The sequence below is a fragment of the Tamandua tetradactyla genome, chromosome 2 (genome assembly GCF_023851605.1).
Source record: "Tamandua tetradactyla isolate mTamTet1 chromosome 2, mTamTet1.pri, whole genome shotgun sequence".
NCBI classification, from domain to species: Eukaryota; Metazoa; Chordata; class Mammalia; order Pilosa; family Myrmecophagidae; genus Tamandua; species Tamandua tetradactyla.
In genome coordinates, this window is record NC_135328.1 from 86,888,164 (window position 1) to 86,913,008 (window position 24,845).

A 24,845-nucleotide genomic window follows, 5' to 3' on the forward strand; every position below is an offset into this window, starting at 1 on the left:
TAATGGAAAATCTCTGCTCCAAAGTTCTCCATTGGATTGACAGGAACTTTGTTAAGTCTGCATCATGGTCTGACACCTCCCTACTCCCAATCTTGTTTCTTCCATTTTATTTCATAGCTGTTACTCTTCAATAAACTTTTTTTTCACTCATATCTTACTCAATGTCTCATTCCTGGAGAAATCAAACGATAACAAGTGGAGTCCTCTAAAAGATTAGCTGGGTTAAAATAAATAGAGTAGATTGAAAAACTATTGATCAGTGACAGGGAGTGGTAAGGGGTATGGCATGTATAAGTATTTTCTTTCTTTTTGCTGGAGTGATGTAAATGTTCAAAAAAATGATCATGGTGATGAATACACAACTATGTGATGATATTGTGAGCCTTTATTATAACCATGTCAAGAATGTTTGCATGTTTGTTCATTATTGTTCTAGTTTGCTAGCTGCTGGAATGCAAAATACCAGAAATGAAATGGCTTTTAACAAGGGGAATTTAATAAGTTACTAGTTTACAACTCTAAGGCCAAGAAAACGTCCCGATTAAAACAAGTCTATAGACATGCACAATCAAAGGCATCCAGGGAAAGATATCCTGGTTCCAGAAGGCTGATGAAGTTCAGGGTTTCTCTCTCAGCTGAAAAGGCACATGGCGAACCCAGCATCACCTGCTGGCTTTCTTGCGGCTCTGTCAAAAAAGGACTCTCTTCAAAATGTTTTATCTTTTAAAGAATTCCAGCAAGCAACTTCACCTTCAGTGGGTGGAGACACACCTCCATGGAAATCATCTAATCAAAAGTTACCACCCACAATTGGGTGGGTCACATCTTCATGGAAACAATCAAAATGCTCCCATTCAGCAATAATGAATGAGGATCAAAGGGCATGGATTTTCTGGGGTCCGCCACAGATTCAGACCGGCACAGTGGTTTATAATAAAAAAATACATATATATTTGTGTTTTTTTCACATGGGCTGGCACAAAATGTTTTTTTTTAAAAAAAGATTAGCCATCGTCTTTGAACCTGACCCTTCTTTCTCCATCCATAGTGAGTGTGAGGAAAAAAGTAACAGAAAGCTTCTCAATTTATGAAAATTAATCTTCTGTGTATATCCCTGCTGTTAGGCTACCCGCCCCCTCTCCCATAAGTTCTAGGAGGCCCCTTGCAAAACCAAGCCTGCCCCGGCCTGCACAGCAGTCAGTCGCATGAGTGTCCTTGCATCCCCCTCTGGCAGCTGCATTCCGATGATCTCTCCCCTTATCCAACATCCTCCACTCTGGCAGTTACAGCCCCAGCAGCTGGCGATAACTCTTGGCTTAGCCTGCCCATTTCTTGGACAATGAAAATCCACCTCCCTGTCCCCACTCCTGTCAACCATCCTACATAAGCTGCACCCTTCCCCTGGTCAGGGCTGTTGCCGTTTTAAGCATCAGCCCACAAGCACATAGCCTTATAACAAAACCCCTTTAATCAAGTTTTTGACTCCTCTCCTCCTTCCAAGTCAAGAAACTTATCACTTGCCAAATCCCCTAATAAGTGCAAATGCAGCTAAAATTAAATTTGGTTTAAAATAGAGTTCTGGAAAGATGGCAGAATAGGACAGGTCAAGTTCACCCCTTCTCCAAGAAACAGCTAGAGAAGGGACGGGAAGGTGCCTGGGATGGTGATTCCAGGGTGTAGGTGACCTGGGAGGGTCTTCTATATCACATAGAGAAGACCTGTTACAAAAGCTGAAAAATTGAGATTCAGAGAACCAGAGACCATCCAGCTAGTGTAAACAGCCTAACACGCTCTTTTGAAATGGAAGCCCAGAGCCCTCAGGAGTGCACAGAAAAGCCAAGCCTCATTCCTTGAATGCACTATTCTCAGGTGCACCACTCCCACCCCACCCCACCCCTACCCCTGACTCATGACTCCCTCCACACCCCACACACCTGAACCCTGCCACCCATTCCCCCCACCCACTAAGTGCCCTTGACCAGACCCCTCCTCGCACGTCCCCACCCCAAACCCGTTCATGCCCCACTCTGCCCCAACTCTCCCCCAAAAGAGCACAGTCTTACCCGCCCCTCCCTACACCCGCATCCAGCCCCTTGACCCCACCATCCCCTTCCCTACCCTTTGTAGGCAGTCACCAGACACCAGGCTGCTGGCACTCATCTTCATGACTGGGCCACACCTGCCCCCAGCCCATAGAGTCACACAAACCCATTCCACCTCCCCCCACAAAACCCCATGGCCCTGAGCTCTGCACAAGGAAGGCTCTCCTAGATGCGCACACGCCCCAGCCACATACCCCAGCTCTGGGCAAGCGCCTATCTGCACATCCAGGCAACACTTGCCCCAAGACCACACAGGTGCAAGCCCAGCCTACTGCCCCTGAGCTCTGGACACATGCACATGAGGATCCCACGCATTAGACCCTTGCACATCAGGGCCCCGCCGCACAGCCCCGCACGGCACACTGCCATATGCTCCCTGCCAGTTACCCACATATCCATCCACCGACCTCTTGAACCTTACACCCCAACCCCATATCCCACACATGTGCACACTCTTGCCTCACCCCCAGCACAAGTCCCTGCTCCCCACCTGGCAGGTGTTCACATGCATATCTGTGCTACATAGCACCTGTCCTATACGCATGTGCGCCCCTGCCCAAACACCCCTACACCTGTGCACTCCCACCAGGATCCCACCCACCTGGCATGACTGACCCCTGACCCAGATCCTGCAACCCACACAACCTGTGCCCTGCACACTCGCATATCTGTATCCTAGATCCCCTGGATCCCTCCCCCTGCACATGACACACCCTCCCTGCCCTCCCTGTGCCCCAACCCATGTGCCACCCACCCCACACCCTGATACACATGACTCCCATGTGCCATCTTCCCACCCACATCCTCCCTGCACAACAGCACCTGTGCATCCACTCAGCACCCCCATCTGCCTCCTGCTGCACCCTACCTCAGGCTCTCCCACGCCACACCCTGCTCCCGCACTCCAAGGCCTGCCTGAGCTGCATTCCACCCCCACAGCCCCCACACCTCACCTCCACAACCCCACAACCCACACCCCCTTCTCACAGGCACCAATGTAGCATCCCTGATCCATGCTTATAACTGTGCTGCAACCTGTTACCACAATGTTGTGCTCTGTATCCTGCTGCGCATCTATCCCACAAATTCTAAGCTTTAGACTACTGAAGGAAATTGACTTGAGTAATCCTATCAAGATATTTACATGCCTCGAAGGTAAGAGAAGATCATTAAGCATATCAAGGTGCAGACAGACATAGCTCAGCCTAAGGATCAAATTAACACACCAGAGGAGACACAGACTTTGGAACAACTAATCAAGGATGTTCATATAACTCTACTAAATAAAATCAGTGGGATTGCTAATGAAATAACGAAGATCAAGAAGATACTAGAAGACAATAAAGAGGAATTTGAAAGCATTAATAGAAAAATAGCAGATACCACAGCAATTAAAGATACTGTAAACCAAATAAAAATATATACTAGAGACACACAACAGCAGATTTGAAGAGGCAGAAGAAATAATAAGTGAACTATAGGACAGGAGCACTGATTTTGAACACACAAAAGAGCAAATGGCAAAAAAGATGGAAAAATTTAATTTGGATATCAGGGAAATGATGAACAAAATGAAGCATGCAAATATAAAAATTACCAGTGTCCTTGATGGAGAAGAGAAGAATAAAGGGCTAGGAAGATTAGTGGAGAATATAATGGGGGAAAATTTCCCAACCCTTTATAAAGGACATTAATATGCAAATCAAAGAAGACCAATGAACTCCAAATAGAATAAATCCAAATAGGCCTTCCCCAAGGTACGTCTTAATCAGCTGGTAAAATGTTGAAAAGAAGCAGAAAATTCTAAAAGCAGCAAGAGAAAAACAATCTACTACATACAAGGGAAACCATGTAAAACTGAGTTCAGACTACCCAACTAGCACCACAGAGGCGAGAAGGCAGTGGTATGATATATTTAAGATTCTGAAAGAAAAAGACTTCAAGTCAAGAATTCTGTACCCAGCCAAATTGTCCTTCAAAACTGAAGGAGAGATTAAAATTTTCACAAGACAAATTCCGAAAGAATCTGTTAACAAGAGACTGGCCATACAAGAAATACTAAAGGAAGCTCTGTGGCCAAAAAGAAAAGAGGGGAAAAGGAGGTCTGGAGGAGGGCACAGAATTGAAGAGTACCAGTAAGGGTAACTTAAAGGATAAAACAAAAAAGGAAAAAGAATATATATATATATATCTGACAAATAAAACTCAAAGGATATGGTGGATTTAAAACATGTGCTTACAGTAATAACTTTGAACGTTAATGGACTAAATTTACCAATTAAAAGATACAGATTGGAAGAATTTTAAGAAATACAATCCAGCTATTTGCTGCCTACAAGAGAGTCATCTTAGACAGAAAGCTACAAATAAATTGAAAGTGAAAGGATGGAAAAGGACATTACATGCAAGCTATAATCAAAAGAAAGTAAGAGTAGCTAAACTATCAGACAAAATGGACTTTAAATGTAAAGACATCATAAGAGACAAAGAAGGGCACTATATATTAATAATTGGAACACTTCACCAAGAAGAAATAGCAATCATAAATGTTTATGTTCCCTATCAAGGAGCTCCAAAGTACATGAGACAAACATGAGCAAAACTGAAGGGAGTGATAGTATCTCAACAATAATAGTAGGAGACGTCAATACGCCACTCTCCTCCATAGAAAAACAATCAGAAGGAGGATTAGAAAGGAAATAGAGAAGTTAAACAATTTAATAACTGAATTAGATCTAACAGATATATGTATATATAGGTTGTTATACCCAAAATACCAGGATATGCATCTTCACTAGTACTCATGGAACATTCTCCAGGAAAGATCAGAAGCTGAGCACAAATGATGTTTATAAATGTAAACACATTGAAATTACTCAAAGCACTTTCTCTGATCATAATGGAATGAAGCTGGATATCAATGACCACCAAAGAATGAGTGTTCACAATATATGGAGATTAAATAACACCCTGTTAAACAACAATGGATCAAAGAAAAAACTGTTAGAGAAATTTGTAGCTATCTGGAGATGAATGAAACTGAGAATAAAACATATCAGAACTTATGGGATGTGGCAAAGGCTGTGTTGAGAGGGAAATTTATTTCCCTAAATGCCTATATTAAAAAGAAGAAAGAGCAAAAACTGAGGACTTAACTGCTTGCCTGGAGGAACTTGAGAAAGAGCAGCAAACTATCCCTAAAGCAAATACAAGAAGAGATATAAGAAAGATTAAAGCAGAATTCAATGGGTGGGAGACAAAAGAACGATACAAAGAATCAATAAAACAAAAAGTTAGTTCTTTGAGAAAATCAATAAAATTGATGGACCACTAGCAAGGCTGATGAAGAAAAAAAGAGAGAAGATGCAAATAAACAAAATCAGAAATGAGAGGGGTTCATTACCACACACCCTGAAGAAACGAAGTCTCAAGAGGATACTCTGAACAGCTATACACCAACAAACTAGACAGCTTAATTGAAATGGACAAATTCTTAGAAACACAGAAACAAGCCACACTGGCTCAAGAGAAATAGAAGATCTCAACAAACCAATCACAAGTAAAGAGATTCAATTGCTCATCAAAAAACTTCCTACAAAGCAAAACCCGTGGCCAGAAGCCTTCACAAGGGAATTTTATCAATCATGCCAAAAAGAACTAATGCCAATCCTGCTCAAACTTTTCAAAAAAACTGAGGAAAAAGGAACTCTACCTAACTCATTTTATGAAGCTAACATCACTTTAATACGAAAACCAGGTAAAAATGCTATAAGAAAGGAGAACTACAGGCCAATCTCCCTGAAGAGCACAGATGCAAAAATTCTTGACAAAATGCTAGCAAATCAAATCCAACAAAATATTAAAAGAATTATATACCACAACTAAGTGATACCAGGAACGCAAAGATGTTTCTACACAGGAAAATCAATAAATGTGCTGCAGCACATTAACAAAACAAAAGGGATAAAAATCACTGATCATCTTGATTTATGCTGAAAAGAATTTGAAAAAATTTAGCATTCTTTTCTGTTAAAAACACCTTTAAAGGCAGGAATCAAAGGTAACTTCCTCAATATGATAAAGGGCGTTTATGAAAAAACCCATAACCAGCATCGTACTCAATGGAGAGAGAATGAAATCTTGCCCCCTAGATTGGGAATGAAATAAGGATGCCCTCTGCCACCACTATTATTCAACATTGTACTAGAAGTTCTAGGTAGAGCAATCAGGCAGGAAAAGGAAATAAAAAGATCCAAATCGAAAAGATAGAAGGAAAATTTTCATTATTTACAAAGGACATAATACTATACTTGGAAAATCCTGAGATATCTACAACATATATATATACAATGGAATATTATGCAGTAGTAAGACTAAATGACATCCTGAGGCACATGACAAGATGGATGAGCCTTGAGGACATAATGCTGAGTGAAATAAAAATAATAAAAGAATAAATGCTGTATGATTCCACTTTTATGACCATGGTAAAGGTAAAATCAGAGATTTATAATCTGATTAGTTAGCTAATGAGGTTGAACACAAATATAAGGGAATAGATAGAAGTGAAGGTAGTTCACTAGTGGGTCTATAAGTAATATTACCATATTGAAGGTGAACATGATTGAAAGGGGTTATAGAGACCCAGTGTCCCATCAATTAACAATACATATATAAATAAATTCTTGCATGAACTACTGCAAAGGTATGAATCTTGTACAAAGAGTGTATAAATTCAGAGTATATGGGAAAAGCAGCTATTGCATGCTATGGGCATGTTTAACAGGAAAACATCAACAGTACCACTGCAACACCAGCAACACCCCGGGGTAAATACTAGGGGATGGAACAAGAGTTAAAGGGAGGTTTGGATTTTCTATTTGGTAATGGGGTGTTTATTGATTATCCCCTCTTTGGAACTATGAAATTATCTAAAGTTGAGGTTGTTGATGGACTGTTGACTTTGGACATTATAAGTAATGCCTAATGAATGGAGGTGAATGAAGGACCTCCTCACTGACTGAGAGGAAGATCGGTGAACAGTGGGGTATGCATATGATCAAATATTCTGCTGCTACAAAAAAGAATGGAGTTTGAGGCATGCAGCATTGTGAATGAAACGGTGGGTCACTTGGTGAGGCAAAATAAGCCAGAAACAATAGAGCAATTATTGTTTCTGAACAATCATTTAGAAAATACTTACAAAAAAACAGGGTCCTAGATTGTAAGTGCTTATAGAAGTCACATTTAGCTAGAATGGTAACTGTTATGTCTGGGTTTTGAGAGGCTGTTGTATACATGTATAGCCTAGTATTTAGAGTTAAGAATGAAGTCAATAAGGTCGGGATTACGGTAATTCTAAATAAAGGGGTAAGGAAGACACTGTCTGTATTTTAGAACCTCATCTACTCTTTGAGACCAAAGGGAGAAAGATTTATTTATTCCAGAACCTAAATATTCTGTAGCACATAATCTAACTTAACCTACTTGGATAGATTATTTAAACAGTCTGGGCAGAGAGAGCCTGGAATAAGAATAAGGGCCTCATAACTGCATGGCTCAATGTAATGCCTGAATACATCCCAGAGTATATTAAGCAGTTAATCAAAAAGTGTTGACAAAGTTCCTTGAGGGATGGGACAAAAAATATGGAACTATTAAACTTTACCACCAGGGAACCCCCTATACTATGTCAAACATTAGGGACACCAGACCAATAGGCCAAGCCCTTGCTCTTGTGATGCTTATGTATGTAGCAGAGAAGCTTAGCCTACCTTTATCTATGCCTAAGAGTTACTTCCAGAGGACATGTTTTGTTGCTCATATGTGGCCTCTCTCTCTCTAAGCCCAACTCTGCAGGTGAAAACATTGCCCTCTACCCTACATGAGCCATGACATCCAGGAGTGAAAGTCTTCCTGGTGACATGGGAGATGATTCCCAGGGATGAGTCAGCTCCTGGAACCATGATACCAACAATGTCATTCTGACAAAGCAGCAAAAAGAAGTGTAACACATAAGGTATCAGTGGCTGAGAGAGTTCAAATAAAGTTGAGAGGCTACTAGGAGATCACTCTTATGCAAGCTTTAGCTAGACATTGCTACCTACCATAACTTACCAAACCCCAACCAAATCCATTCTAGTCAATACTAAAGAATACCTAGGGCATTATATAAGATTCTACAAAGGTTCCATGCACAAGGATAACTTTACAGAAACTTACAACTTCCAGATGGGTCCCTGGATCGGATAAGTCCTGAAATGCAGAGGGGCCAGCCTCTCCAGAACATCAACTAGTTCCATCTCCCTACCCGAAATTATCCACAACCCCTTCCAACATGAAAAAGTTAGAATGGCCATAGCCCAAATATCCCTAAAGAGTGAGAGAAAGAGCAAAGGTGATGGTGGAGTTATACAGGGAAGTTAGGGTTTAACAAACAAGTGTGAATGCTGAATCATTATATTGCTAGTTCTTTTAGTCTCCAGTATCTTAGAGCAGCTAGAAGTAAAAACCTGAAATTGTGGAATTGTAACCCATACAAAACTCTGGAATCTGTTCTATGACTAATTGTTGTGATATGCTTTGCAATGTATTGCTTCTTTGTGTATATGCTATTTTTCACAAAATATATATATATTTCTTCTCCCCTCCAGTGTGGTGGAGCAGCTAGAAGTAAACATCTGAAATAGTGGAATGGTAACCCATAACAAACTCTGACATCTGTTCTGTATCTACTTGTTGAAGTGTACTTTGAAAATCATTGCTTTTTCTGTCTTTTCTTTTTATGTATGTTACATTTAACAATAAAAAATTTTAAAAATAAAAAAGAATAATCTGTGCTTTTTCTGTATCACTTATATCAACAGTTGGCAAGTACTTTAAGCTGAAAACTTTTTCTCTCAGTATTCATATCCTAAGAAACTTGGGTATAGATAAGTGCTTAATAAGTATTTTTTTGATAAAAGTATTCCTTCATTAGCTTATTCTGAAGGTCATGTATTGAAAAGCCTTTGTAAGAAATGGGGAAAAATGAGAATTGTTTAGTGACAGAAAGAATAGACACTCAAACTCTATTCCACACATCACTCCTCCATGGTGGGGGACAGACATTGGGATAAAAAAACACTCTAATTACAACTGGCAACATCTCTTTTGACTGGCAAAGGCTAGTTTCCTGGTTAAAGCATGGTTGGGCCATTTTCTTAGACATAACATCTCTGGCCTGAGGAATGGAAACATCTTCACAAAATAGAAAAGGAGGTGGGGTAGGCAGACTAGGGCGAGAGAAAGACCCTATGGTGTGTCCCTGACTTCCCCACACTTAATCTTCAGACCTGGACAGGTTGAGGTGAGGAGGTCTTTTAGCATCTACTTAAAGCTTGGGTGTAAGTCACAAAAAATGGCCTCCAGGACCATAGAGATCAATGTTCCGTGGGGAGGGATGGAATTCCCCAGAGGAGGGAAATAGGGAAGCGTCACTGGGAACTCAATATAAGGATCTGCACAGAAAGAGGGAGTAATGAGGAGAGGTTGAAAAAAAGTGGGACATAATTCTCCTCAAGATCCAAGACTATCACCTCTTTTTTCTTACATTTATGGCATCTGAGTTGGATAAGGTATAACCTCTTTCCTTCTATACCTTGTTGCTTGTTAAGATAGCCACAACAAAAACACTAACACTATTTATACTTACTGAAGCCTTATTATGTTCAGAAACCCTGGTAAGTTTTACACATGTATTGATATTGAGTCCTCACAGAAACCCTCTGAACCAATGCTATTATTGTAAACCTATCCCTTCACATAGAATTACTTGTGGCTCAGTCAAACCCCTGCATGTGTTTGTTCAGGGGACAATTCAGTGCAGAAGGAATGAATGTACTCAGGAATGAGGAGCCACCAAATCTTATACTCATATCTTCTGATGGAGACTATTTCTTAGAAGTAAGTAGTAGGCTGTTTCTCTTTCATCACAGGAGATTTACAGCAGTGTTAAAACTAAAATCATACAATGGCAGAATAAGTAACCCATGCTGAATTCCCTGACTGGCCTGCATAAACGAACAAGGAGCAACTTTAAGATGGAAAAGGCAGAGCATCTGAGTTTGACTAGTTTTTTCCACTATGAAAAAGCAAAAATGATTGAAATAAATAAATAAATAAACATGCTGTTTGAATTGCTTAACAAAAATGCACTGATAATTGAGGTGATAGATTTTCATCTAAATTTTAGTTAGCATTTGTGTGGAGAGCAAAAATATCTAGTCATATTTTCAAGCCTCATACTTCTAATCTATCGTGGGGTCCCATAACCGATTTTATTAGGGTCTCCCTCCATTCACAATATTTGCAATTCATTATCTCAGTGTAGGATACCTGTAGGGATCACAGGACAGGACAGCAATAGGGTCAAAACGCTGACCCTAACGTTTGTCGAGAAACACGTATGGTGACTTAAAAAGAAAAACAAGAGAAAGTAGTCTGATTCCACAGGAAGTGGCATTTTATCATTGACCTTACTCAAAATTGAAGGAGTTGGGTGATGAAAACATATAAACAAGCAAACACAGACCCTATTTAAATAGCTTTATTGAGTTATAACTTCTAAACAATAAACTGCACATATTTAAAATGTACAATTGGATAAGTTTTGACATTAAGCTGCACATAATTAAAGGGTACACTTTGGTACATTTGACATATGTATACACCTGTGAAATAATCATTCCAATCAAGATAATAAACATATTCCTTACCACGAAAAGGCATTTGGTGTCCCTCTGAAATCTTTCATTTGAACCTTCCCCAAATCCTCACTCCCAGGCAACCACTGAACCACTTCAGTCACTATAGATGGGTTTGCATTACTAGAATTTTATGTAAATGGAATCTTACAGTTTATGTTGGTTTTTGCCTGGCTTCTTTCACTCAGCATCATTATTTTTAGACTCATTGATTTTGTAGTGTTTATAATAGTCCATGCTTTTTTATTGCTTGGGAGTATTTCATTATGTGGATATACCACAGTCTATTTATCCATTTCCTGTTCATGGACATTTGAGTTGTCTCAAGTTTGGGGGCTATTAGAAATAAAGAATCTATGAACATTCATGTACAAGTCTATAGACATATATTTTTATTTCTCTTGGATAAATGCCCATATTTACATTTTTAAGAAACTGCTCAACTGTCTTGCAAAGTAGTCGTATAATTTTACACCTCCACTAAAAGTTTCTAAGAGTTTCAGTCATGGAACACCTTCATCAATATTTGGAATGGTCAATCTTTAATTTTAGCTATTCTAATAAGTGTCTATTGGGATTTCATGACAGTTTTAATTTGTATGTCCTTAATGTCTAATCAAACAAACTTTTAAGAAGTCTTATATTGTTTTTGAATTCTCTACATATTATGTTCTCCTTTACTTCCTGCTCCTCTAACTGCTTTCCCCATCTTCATATGCCACTGCTGGGAGTGAACTGTTCATGTATGTGAAGATAGATTTCTGATTCCTACAGACTTCTATTTTTGTGCTGGGAACAATTTGGTGCAACTTGGGGCAATTTTGCCCTCCAAGGAATATTTGGCAATGCCTGGAGACATTTTTTTATTTTCATGACTGAGGATGGGGTGTGGCTGCTTACTAACATCTCGTGAGTGGAGGCCAAGCATGCTGTTAAATATCCTACAACGTGCAGGAAAACTCCCCACAATAAGGAATTATGCAGTTCAAAATACCAATAGGGCAAAATTTGAGAAAATCTGTACTGAAAATGCAATGGCAATGCAAGGTCCCTGGACACAAGAGATGTGTTGCATAGACAAGTGTTGCTGAAATAAGGTCAGGATAAAAGTTCAGGATCACATTCTGTTCTATCCTGCTTTTTCCTTTCTGGTTGAACTGCTTTTGACTACCCACTTCAACCTGGACATAAAATATAGTAATTTAGGAGCATTTTTTGATGTTCTAGAAGATAACACCAGAGTTTTCTGTATGATTCCAGAATGAATAAAATCTGTCACATTAACTCACCAAAGCAAATAGAAAAGGAAAAAAAAAAAAAAAGGGTTTCCTAAACGGAAAAACATAAATCTCTGAGAAGTTTCGCTTGTGGAATAAACATGAAAACCATTATTAATGTTAATTTTCAGAAGTCCAAACAATGAAATTCTTCTCTGAATTTTAAGGAAAGTGAAATATAAATTTATGAAACCAAGGATGGAAAGAGTAAACATTTTTTTCTTTATAAGGTGTATCTTTCTCTTCTAAATCTTCTGTGTTGTCAGTACCATTTTAGAATTGTATTTGCCAAGCAGTAGTCCTAAATGGGAAAACACAGGAACAAGTAATTTAAAAAGTAATCTTTACAGATGTCAAAATGCAACAATTAAACTTAGACTATCTTTCTTTGGTTAATATTTTCCTATTTTCTTGATTACCATTAAGGGTACAAGCAAAAGTAAGCAAGCAGAAAATAGAACTGGTAAAAAAAAAATGATTAGAATGTTAGATATATAGAACTCACCCAACAATAACATTTTGTTTTATATCAATAAATCATCTGTACAATATCAAGATGTGCTGTATGTGTAATTTACATTCTAGTCTCCCTAGTTAAAGCTGCAGAGTATGAATAATAAAGTTTAACACCACAGGGGTTGTGTCTAAATGCACAACCAGTATAGTAATTTCCCCTGAATTTGGTAGTAACTTTCATTGAGTAGTAAATTAATTCTTCCTGCCAAGACTTTAATCATATTTTGACTGAATTGAAAGTAGTAGCGGTCACTTCAAGGAAGTGGTCTTAAATCTAGCTCACTCTGAAAGAGGAAATGAGATTTGTATTTTAAAAGATTTACTGTAAAATAAACAGTGGAGCATACAAAAAAAGGAGGGTTATCAAAGGGACAGCAGCACAACATTTATAATGATACTTAACAGGCTAAGTCCCAAAAGCAGTTTTTTTTCTAATGTTTCCTTTAATGGGGAAGGTGCTAAAAATAAATAAAAGTAATTAGAAGGCTTTTTTGGTCTTACTATTAAGTAGTTTATTTTAAAAATAAGGACAGCCCTGATAGAGTTTAAAACGTAGATTAACATTCCCTGATGTTACACATAGAAGATGGGAAAAATAATTGCATGGTTATATTGTATAAATTCCTGAGAAAGTTATTTCTTAAATACTATATTGGACCTAAGAAGCAATAAAAAAATCCAATAAAGTTGAACATTTTTAGAAGGGAAGAAAAGTAGCATATTTGGAAATGACCATTTTGCAGTTTTTAGTTCTACCTTATCTTGTTGAATTTTGTAATTGTAGAAACAAGCTGTCATTGAGTGAAGATAAAAAAAAGTTATGAAAACTTTCTTTTAAAATAGTCAATTAGAGCAAAATACATACCAACAAATAAAATAAAACAGTTTCAAGACAATGGACACACTCCAAATTAAATTTTGGTAGGGGGTGAATAGAAGACTTAGAACTGAAATTCAAAATGAATCTTTCCTACTATATAGTGGAGAGGGCAGTGACTCTGTAGTCAGAAGACTGAATTCAATTTCCAGCTCTCAATTCACTGTAGCAGCCAGTTTTGCTATATAACAAACAATCTCAATATACCAGTGTCTTACAACATTTTTGTAAATATGTGAAAAAACTTCTGGTTCCTGGGGTTTTATCATTCTTGGCTGGATGCACAGGGTTCAGGCTGTCTGGACTCCAGTTGGAAGGTGGGTTTGTTTCTTCCCACATATCTCCTTCTGAGACAAACAGCTCTCTGGGCATGCTCTTTTCATGGCCTTGAAAGAAGCCCAAGGGGCAAGTAGAAACCTAGATACGCCTTAAGTCGTTACCTGGGAACTAGTACAGTGTGACTGATAGACACATCCCACTGACTAAAACATGTCACATGGTAAGCCCAACATCAGTGGGGTGGGCAAATATATTATGACCTCAAAGAGGCACTAAGAAATAACAGGCCAGATGTTGTCCTTGTATAATCCTTCCATACAGGGAAGTAAAGAACTGGGAATAACAATTTGATTTACAACACACATATGTAGTCTTTGTTTTCACAACTGCAAAATATTATCTGCACTACCTTGTTCATTGAATTGATTACCATTACACAAACAAACTCCCATTGAATACAAATTGCTGATGCATACCAGATGCCAAGCACTCTGCTAAATGCTGTATGCACAATATGTATGAAATGCTGCTGTTTGTTAGCCAATTCAGATATATTTTATTAGCTAGGGCAGGCTTTGTTATGCTAGTTACAAATAGACCCAAATCTTAGTAGCACCATGTAATAAAATTCCCCATCTAGAATACAGAAAGTTTTAGGTCATAGTTTTTCCTTGGTGACTGTCCTCCAAGCAGTGACTGAGTGAAGCAGATTACTACTGTCTTATGCCACCATCTACCACATGGTCTTCCTTGCTGTCACAAAAAGGAGAAAGAATATGGAAGACTGTGCAAGGAGTTTCGTGACCCAGCCTGGAAATTGTGCACATCACTTATGCCCACATTAAATAACTCACCATGTGACTATTACCTGCTTTTATGATACGAAACTAACCCCCCAAAAAAGTTTATAAAATTTAGCATCTAAAAGAGATATTGGGATTATTGAATACCTAGGCATTCTTTCCTGTACTCCTCCCTTCGTGTCACCGATGATCTGTTTCATATTTCTTCCTACACATAGAACAAACTTTCCTTCTCTCCAAAAAAGGACAATGTGGATTCCCTTCCAGTTATTTGATCCAGCTCAAAGCCCGTGACTTTTAGTGACATACAGCCTGATCCTGGGATCCTGATGGCTGTAACTCTCCTAGTGGTCCTTAGCCACAAAGATGAGTTAGCTGACTGTACACATGTATACTTGGGCAAAACCTGTAGAGCAGAGACGGGGTAGCCAGAACAAGTACTTCCATTTGAAAAGAGAAATAGGATGAACATTATATACAGTTTTTTGTAGTCATTAGTTTCTAACAATTCTGAAATCTCACTTATGTAACATTGGAAAATTCCTTTCTCCTAGAAGCTCTGGGAGTCCTTTTATTAGTCTCTGAATCTGCTCTGTTGGGAGAAGGGGTCTTGTCCATGCTTTTCCCTGGTCCCTGGCTCTCTGGGAGTCACTTCCTAGCTCATTATTCACTTTGTCCATGTGTGAAATGGTTTGCTGGGGCCATATCCTCTTGGAGGGCTGTAGAAGCTTTTGAAGTTTGCCTATCACTCATAAAGCTTGAGGTTACGGGTGGTTTTACGTCTTAAAAAGTCTTAGCTCACTTTCTTCAAAACATAAGTTTCAGATCTATTGGCTTCTTGTCTGTTCAAAAGCTCTTTCACAGACATAGCTCTCAAATACATTTTTCTATTTTCTTACTCTCATGTCTGTCTCACTCAATTTAACGTGTGGCTATCTTGCAGCTTTCAAGCTTGAATGAGAAGGCTACACCTTAATCTAATATTTGCCCTGGGTCACTTTCTTCTACCGAAAAATTTTACTGGAGTCTTGAAACAAAAATAGATTTCTTTATTTTTTACTGTTTGTGATCTAATAGTAGTTGGTTTTTCCAATAGTACAAGGCCCTAAACTCCTTTCTTGTTTTATTAACTTTCACTTTTGCTCACAAACCTTTAATTTCTTCCCTAAGCTCATTCTTTCTTATAATACCTTAATTATTTAAGTCAGTAAAACAAAAACCCACAAAACTGTTCTAATGGTTTCAACTTATTTCTCTGGAGCCACAAGTTTAATAGGACCATGATTGCTTTCAAAATTATCATAAATGACCATATATTTTGCCACTTCCTGACACAATTCACCAGTTTTTTAGATTCTGATGTCTGTTTCCTCTTTGTCTACTACCTGACTTCTAAACCCAGAGAATTTTGTATTTTATTTTACCTTTTTAGTGCAACAATTCAAGTTACCAGTCTGTGTAACTTAGGCACTGATGCATTACCAAGTTAATCCTACAACTCAAGGACTTAACCCAACAAAAACTTGTTGTTTGTCCATTCAGATTCTAAGGTGTGCCAGAGGTCCTTCTTGAAGACCTTTTCCAAAAATGACCCAATAAAATTAGGCTATTTCTGTTCTGTAATGTCACTGCCTTCAATATTACTGCCACAATTATCATTGAAGTAGAAGAGATTGTAGAGGATCACAGAATAAAACATATGTTTAGCCATAAAATGCCCCTCCACTCATATTGCATTAGCCAGAACCCGTTCATACGGCTCAACCTAACCATCTAACTGCAGGGGATGTGGATGGTGGGAAATACAGTCTTTTTTGTAGGTACAAAAGATGAAATGAATTTGGAGAGCATCTTGGCAGTTTTCACACACAAATACACAAAAATGTAAAAAAGTCCAAATACTGCATGATTTGAGCCTAATTGAAACTCAAAGACAATACGGTCAATACATATCTTGAAAAATAAGATTGACCAATATATATATATATACTGTAAAACAATGCATGCACTTGAGCTATTAGGCTAATGCATACTTGTTGAAAATAATTAATAATGAATACTCATTCGAGACATTTTAACATATATAATAAACTTAGTTTTTACACAAAATTAGATGAAATTTTACATAGCCTATACAATTATTTGAATCTTATGCTATTTGAATATTACAGCATTCTAAGAAGGATCAATTTAATAGGCATATCTAATATAAACTACATGACCCAGAGGTCAATCTAATTGGCATTAGTAGATTTAGGATCAAAACTCCCAAGATTAATGAATGTAATACTCCTTTAATCTAAATGCATAGTTGAGGAAACTAAAGTCAAGAACAAGAAGAAAAATGCCCTAGGCATCACTAAGAGTAGCCATATTATTTGGATTGAATATTCAATTGTGCACCATTTAATATAAGCAAATATCCAAAGTCAATGATTATGTAGCCTAATCATTGTTATTAAACTTTCCATACAAAAAAAATAATAACACTAATTATGGTGACTGGGCAAGCAAAATTAGTTAGTCAAATAGTGCTCCAGGAATTCATCAGGCATTATGTTAAAGAATGTGGGTTCATTTATTCACTTGTTTTTCTATTCATTCAAAATCATCAAATGAGTTCTTACTAACACTAAACACTCTTCCAGTGACAAATTTATTTTCAAGCACTTTCCTACTACTGAATTCCAGAAAAGGAGAAATGAGAAAAGAGAGAACATTTATTAGCCCATGCATATTTTCAAACTTTTATATTTATCATGAACAGAAGAGATACTTAGTGCCATGTGCAAAGTACAATCACTGGGACAGGAATCAAAAAATGTCTCCAAGTCTTGACCCCACCACTTATTAGCCTTAAGACCTTAGACAAGTTAGAAACTCTCATATTTAAATAGTTGGCAACTATTTCTATAACAGAGGCAATAATAACGCTTATTCTGTTTCCCACAGTGTAGTTCTGTGGATCAAGTGAGGGAATGCATGGTAAAAGCAGTTTGAGACTTAATTGCTGTGTAACTTTAAGGTGTCATTATTGTTTCTAAAGTCACTTTAATGGATTATGTTACAAGTGAGAGCTTTTTTTTCTTTTAATTATTATCATTGTGGCTAATACTTGCAGCTAAGGCCATAAGAGAGACATTATTCCTAACTCTTTCTCTTTTCATTCTTTCTTTTTTTTGGTGTATTTACTCCAATACAGCTATCTTTTTCCAACATGCAAAATGCATTTATAATCCTGACTGAAGGAAGACAGGCTATATAGAAAATGTACAAAAAATGCATATCTAAAGATCAGGATGAAAGATATGAGTGATTTGTAATACAACCTGTCATCAAAAGCACTGAACCCTAGGGAACATATGAAACATGTACAGGAATCAATATTAAAACCATACTTAGTACAGTTTAAGAGGGCAATAGTGACATTCGGCATTGCATTTTACATTCGCTAATGGATTAGAAAGGCAACTGTCATTTTGAGTTCCTCAGAGACAAAATCCACTTTATTCTATCAAGCTGTTAAAAAAAGGTGTGTGTGGGGGGAGTGTCAGCCTATTAACTTCCTTCTCAAGTTAGATTGAAATGCCTGGAATGCAAGAGACAAAATTTTATTTTTCCCTCTATTTTCTATATTGTTTTTGGTTTATTTTAAGAAGAGAATTCTAAATTCACCTTAATTTTGCATTGCAAAATTCATAAAAATGTTGATCACTGGGTCTCTTTGAGTTTTGTCATATTTGAGCATAAGAATTAGGTAACTGTTGAAAGCAAGTAAGAGATAACTCATCTCCTCATGTTAGCATGAGTCATTCCAAAGCTATTCTGCAGTTTAAATTTTGCACATAAACATAAACACAGTATGAGTGGTACATTAAAGTGATAAAAAGTTATAGGGTATCTGATAAAAAATAACATTTCCTTATGAACCCTAAATTGACCTAATTTTTTCTTGAAGTTTAAAAATTATTTTACTTTTTAGTGTACCTGGGCTGAATGGAAAATAGGTCTTGGAGGATATATTTGAAAAGATCATAGTGATTATATCTAACGGTAGGATTATGGGTGGTTAGTCCTATTTTTGTTCATTTTTTAAAATATGTTTTTCTGCTCTGACAAAAAAATTCTCTATGAAATGCAAATTAAACATATATCACTGTATTTTTTGTTTTGGTTTGATTTGTGTTTTTTAATACAACTTGATTGAGATATATATTTGCATACTATATAATCATCCTAATTGTACAGTGGTTTGCTATATCATCATATAGCTGTGTATTCGTCGCAATAGATTTTTGACCATTTTCATTACTTCGAAAAATATATAAATAAGAATAAAGTGAAAAAGAATACCCGAGACATCCCATACCCATCTCCTCTATATTATTTTTTTTCTTATTCATTTGTCTGTTCACTGAATAAAGACAATGTCAGTCACAAGGTTTTTACAATCACAAGGTCACACCTTAAAAACTCTATAGTTATTTAATCATCTTCAAGAATCAAGGCTATTGGATTGCAATTCAACAATTTCAGGTATTTCTCTCTAGCTGTTCCAATACACCAAAAACTGAAAGAGAATATCTAAATACTAAATAAGAATAACCTCCAGAATGACTTCTAGAATCTATCTGAAACCTTTCAGTCACTGAAACTTTCTTTTGTTTCTTCTCCTCCTTTTGGTCAAGAATCTTTCTCAATTACACAATGCCAGGGCCAGACTCATCCTTGGGAATCATGCCCTATGTAGGGAAATAGGATAGTGAGTTTATTTGCAGAGTTGGCTTTGAGAGAGTGGCCACATCTAAGCAACAAAAGAGGTTCTTTGGGGGTGACTCTTAGGCATAATTGTAAGTAGACTTAATTTCTCCTTTGCAGGAATCAGTTTCATTACAAGAAGCCCCATATCAGGAGTTCCTGATATGGGGAAGTTCAATATTTCCACATTTTTCCCAATCCCTCAAGGACAGTTTGCAAGTACATTTTTTTATTTTCTGCCCAGGTTACTCTGGGATATATTAGAGAATCACACTAACCTGTATAATCCAGCAAGATCTCATTCCCTATTCTAGGTTCCATGTAGTTATGGTGCTTGAATAAACTAATTATACAAGATAAATTAGATAATGTGCTACAGAAAATATAATTTTTGCACCAAAATACTAAAGTTATATTTTCCTTTAGTCTCACAAACAAGTTGAAGTTTTAAAATATGGACAGTATCATCCTTTACCCATTAGTCAGCTTTCTCTTAGTCTTTTCCGTATTAGCTTCATTAACATCTCTGCTTGAAGTCTGTGCATCATTTTATTTTATTCTAGGTTTCTATATCAATCTAGCAAAGGAATTCAATTATCCAATATTTTTTATCAAATGAAAATTAATGTTCTTGTTAAATATTTCTAAAACTCTAGGTCTCTGTGACATATTTCAAAACTATGATACTATTTTTTTACTAACTTTAATGATTGTCCATCTCTCTGAAGCCCATAAAAAGCAGCACAGCCATGAAAATTTGAACGGCTCACTAAAACCACCAGTGGGTGGGGGGGTGCAGGGGGAGGTTGACGTTCAAAGTGCTTTCCCTGCTCATACTGGCCACCACTGTCATATTTGAAAGACAGTTCTTGTATGAATAGGTGAAAGGCCCATTAGAAGAGTTGTATGACTGCACTTTTTCTAATGAATAAATGACAGGTACTCTGGTAGCGGCCACATTTAAATCAATCAATGCAAATTTAACACACATTCTTGGTGTGGGGGAGATGACTACTAATGATCTGGGATAAAATAAAAGTATCAAATGCTTTGAATCCAAAAAAAACAAGAGACACAGTGAATTATGTACATAATGATAATGACTTTTTCCTTTTTTATTTTTTGCCTGTTCTGTCTTCTTTCTTTTAGTTTCAGAGATGACAAAGTCAACATCTGCCCTCTCCTTTTCCCTTGGTCTGTACTGAGGCATCTAGTTAGTTACATATCTGAGCACGCTCAGCATGCTTCAGCAAGGAAATCTTTTGTATTAACCTAATAATTGATGCATTTCTACTTCACTCATTTATTTTTCACTGATTTTTTTTACAAAACTTAAAAGCAACCCAGTGGCTTAGCAAGCAAAGACAACAGACATTCTTATTTGACCTACAAATTGCAGGATAATTTTCAGAAATGAGTTTCCTGTCCTGCAGAGTCTCAAAGCCCTGGGTGAAAGCCTATTCCCTCCGCAAAGCTTAGGGCCATGACCTCGAGTCAGTTTTCAACATTGCAAAGCCTGAGGTAGAAATGGGAAACGCGAATAAAAAGCACTTCACTTAGCACCTATGACATAGGGGCATTCAGAAAAAAACAATGTTCTCAATTAAAAAGGCAACATCACATATTGGCAACCTACATTTGGTGATGATACCCTAAAACTAAAAATACTTTTATACGAAAATAAAAGCATCATTTCATGTTTGAGTACCAGATACTTTGCCAAGCAGAGTTAGATGCTGCCATTGACGCATTGCTTACTGAAGTACTTGCTTCTTGCTACTGATTTCCCAAGCATAACACAAGACCGTGGAAAGAAGACTATAGATAATAATGGCTTAAAAATAAAATACAAGGTAAGACTACTTTTGACATTTTTGTTTCTCTGGGTGCTAGCTTACAAAAATGTCAAGGATTATATGATATTTGTAAAACGTTTTCAAACTTCTCAAACTTGCATTTTCTCTGTGAATTGATATAATAGAGACACATCTAGTTATCAAACTTATAAACAGAGTGCTTGCTATCTGCCAGGCATCGTTCTAAAGCCTGCACGTTAATTATTTTATTCAATTTTGACAATTCCTTGACTTTTGCTTTACTCATATTTTGTATTGGGGTGTAAAGATTATAGAAAAGAATTAAGTAAGGGTGGAATTTTAAACTTTCTGAGTTTATCATCTTTGCAAATGGACTCTACAACTTCACAGCTTGGAATCTCAGAGTTACTTTGACACCACCCTTTCTTACCTCAGTTAACTCATAAGTTACCAGATCCTATAGATGTCACTCTAGACGTATATTTTAATTTAATTATCCTTCTTTTGGTTTTTGGTTTTCTAGTATGGATCACCATAAAAGCTTTCTACCTAACTCACAATCCCAGATCTCTCTGCCATCAATCCATTGTCCATATAATTATTTCCTGAAAGAAATATATTCATGTCACATACCTGCTCTAAAGTTCTCTGGAAATGCCTTAGCAAGGCTGTCATGACGCTTCACAATAGGCATCATTTTTCAATGCTGGCTACACCCAACACAACCACCCCACCCCAGCTTCAGCAGACCCATCACACACCCACGCTCTCTCTGCTACTGCCACATCCAACTTTTTATTACTTCCTAAACATAAAACCGGACCATATTTGTGTTCTTTGCTTGTCCTACCCTCAAAATAACTTGTAGTCTTTCCTTAATCCAACCCTGTTAAAGGTTGGCTTGTCTGGGACTCTGTGTCTGAGATTTATGTGCAGGGGGCTTGTTAGGCTCTCAGCAACAACATGTGTCTGCTTAGAAGGAAGCAGTACTGGTTAGGGAAGAAGTTAGAATGTGATGCAGTTGCACAGGGACTTCAGCCAAACCTATGGTGAGATTTGGAACGAGGGAAGATATTCAAATTTGTCACTATTTGAAGGAAGGGGATATGCCATTAAACAACATTGTATAAGGGCTGCCCTTGTGGAAGGAGCATGACCTTGGAGCAAATGGATCTCTTCAGCTGGATAATTCCTTTAGAAGGACTCAGTAGAGTAATGTTAATAGTCAACACTTCCAGTGGCAGGGAGAACGAGGTGGCAGCTCTGAAGGAGGGCATGGGTGGTGCAGTATAGCACCCACTGACCCACAGAGTAGAGGAGGTCATCCCACTCTATGTCCCAGACTGCTCGGTAGAAGTCTTTGTCCCTGTACATGCCACATTGCAATCAAGTTATGTGTATCCATGTTTGTGAGCTTTCCCATGGCTGCCTTTGCATCTCCAATAGGCATCTCATTTTGCAGGACAATACTTGACCCCTTAGAGCCTTTTAAAAAGAATAAATGAATACATTGAACATCAATTGGCTTCATCATAGAACAAAATAATCTATACCTGCAATGACAATGCCTGATGCTTGTCCTTGAAAAAATGGTATAATGGTTATGCTTTATTAAAGCAGAAGCTTTAATTAGCATTATTTTTTGGCTACATTGGCATACAAGAGGTAAAGCTTCCATGCTAAGAACAATTGTAGTATGCAAAGGATTGTTTTTATGTTGGACAAAGCAGTTCAAAAGGCACAGTGAAGTAACAACATCGGTTAGAAATCAGAAAAGGGAAGAACTGAAGAAACACAGATCTAGGAGAAAGGATGGTCAGGACTCACAATTTAAAGATTAATTGAGGAGAACTGGTGTAAGACTATGCTGCACAGAGATAAACTGGTGGGAAATATTTGGATTCACCTGAGTTTACTGATGATTCAAATCAAACACCAATGCAGAATCACTGATGATTTTCAGTGATCATTGGGAAATGAATAAATTCTCAAGTACCTACTAGAGTGATCATTTGGATAAGATATGCTGCCGTTTCAGTTGGTGCAGAATCTGGCAAGACTCCCTAGAAGCAAATGTTAACTTCCATGCCCCTCACAGTACCTGGCACATTGGAGATGCACACAAATTGTTTGTTAACCCTCCTTCACTTAAAGACAAAGGTTTCAAGTCATACTTACCCTTCATTGCAGAGACTTGTGCTGGAGCCCACAGAGTCCTGACATTGAGGGATTTTCTGTTGTTCTCAGCTGTAACTCTCACAGGAGGCCATAGCCACATACACAGCTTGGCCTGGGCTTTCAGAAATGGAAACCCAAGCTGCTTCACTCATTTTCTTTTTCTTGCATGCCCTCTCCTCATCTCCACAGGAACCATACAGCCAATTTGGACATTTTAAGGAGACTTAATATGCAAAGGTATTGCTTAAAATGCATGCATAAGTTAGAGGTAGAATTAGAACATGCCTCCTCTTCCACAATTCCCATTCAATTGAACAAACAACATTTAGTACCTGCAGTTTGCAAAACAGTGCCCTAGAAAATGTACTGGAGAAAGATGAATAAAACATAGTTCCTTCCCACAAGGAGCAAACAGGTTTATTGAGAAGGCAGACAAATACACACTAGCAGTTAAAGATGGAAGAATGAAATATGTGCTATTGTTGAGATGCAATTAATGTACTGTGAGAATACAGAGATAGGAATGAGTACATTTGACTTAAGTGAGATCAGAAGATGTGGCACTTTTCAGGCCTTTTGTGTGTCCCTCATCATTTGTTAATTGATTCCTACATGTAAGTCTGTGTTGTCAGCTGCCTTCCAGTAATTAATGACCACTTTCCTCAGTTAGTTCAATGTGTCTTCTATCTATGCCTTCTCAGATGCAGTGAAGTTATTTTATGAATGATCACCACATAAAGGTCTCAGGAATACCAGTTTTATTATGAGCCAAAGTTGACTGAAAAGAGAATGAACAATACGACCCACATCTCACCATGAATGTGGGGTAGAGGCCACAATGAGAAATATTGTAGGAAATAACTGGAAAAAGCAACAAAGGTTTCCAGAATGATTTATAGGAAGTAGGTTGGAAAGAAAATCTTCAAAAATAAGATTTGACCCAATCATGATGAAACTAGCATGATATAGCAACTAGAGTGGTAGGATCTAGGGCAGTGCCTACTCAAGGCTGTTTCAAAATGTCTGGAACTTAGCAACGGGAAAGGAAAATTAGATTTAGGGCCAAAATTCAATCTGACATTGGAGATTCCCCCTATGAATTTACAATAAAACTGAAGATTGATGGACATTTAGTTGATTTGAAGATAATGTCGTCCCAAATTGAGAAATCAAAAATATGTGTGTTGCCTGGTTTTAGAATGGCTCACACTACGCTCATATTTGTGAAGGAAATATATTTTCTGTACTTATGATCTTGTGACACCTGAGAAGTGCACCTTGCTCTGCTCCTTTGGAGAGCACCCTGATTGGTATGATAAAATATGGCTTACGTAAGCTCCTGTGTTTGCCTGACTCTGTGGGCAAAAGCTTCTGATTTCTATAGCAGACGATTTCTTATTCTTTTTTGGTCCCATTATGATCTCAGGGCCCATCACTCTTGAATTGACCCTTTTAATTTCTGTCGCTTCTCCCACTGACCCATGGTCTAAGTGG

The 24,845-nt window shown here is 37.6% G+C and overlaps 1 long non-coding RNA gene across 1 annotated transcript in view; it reads right to left on the reverse strand.

The window, feature by feature from the left end:
* Positions 1-12,381: 12,381 nt before the first annotated feature.
* LOC143673543 (uncharacterized) overlaps positions 12,382-24,845 on the reverse strand; it is a 52,105-nt gene continuing 39,641 nt past the window's right edge. The window contains exon 3 of the long non-coding RNA XR_013170433.1: positions 12,382-12,424. This is a non-coding gene — a long non-coding RNA (uncharacterized LOC143673543). The remainder of the gene's footprint in view (positions 12,425-24,845) is intronic.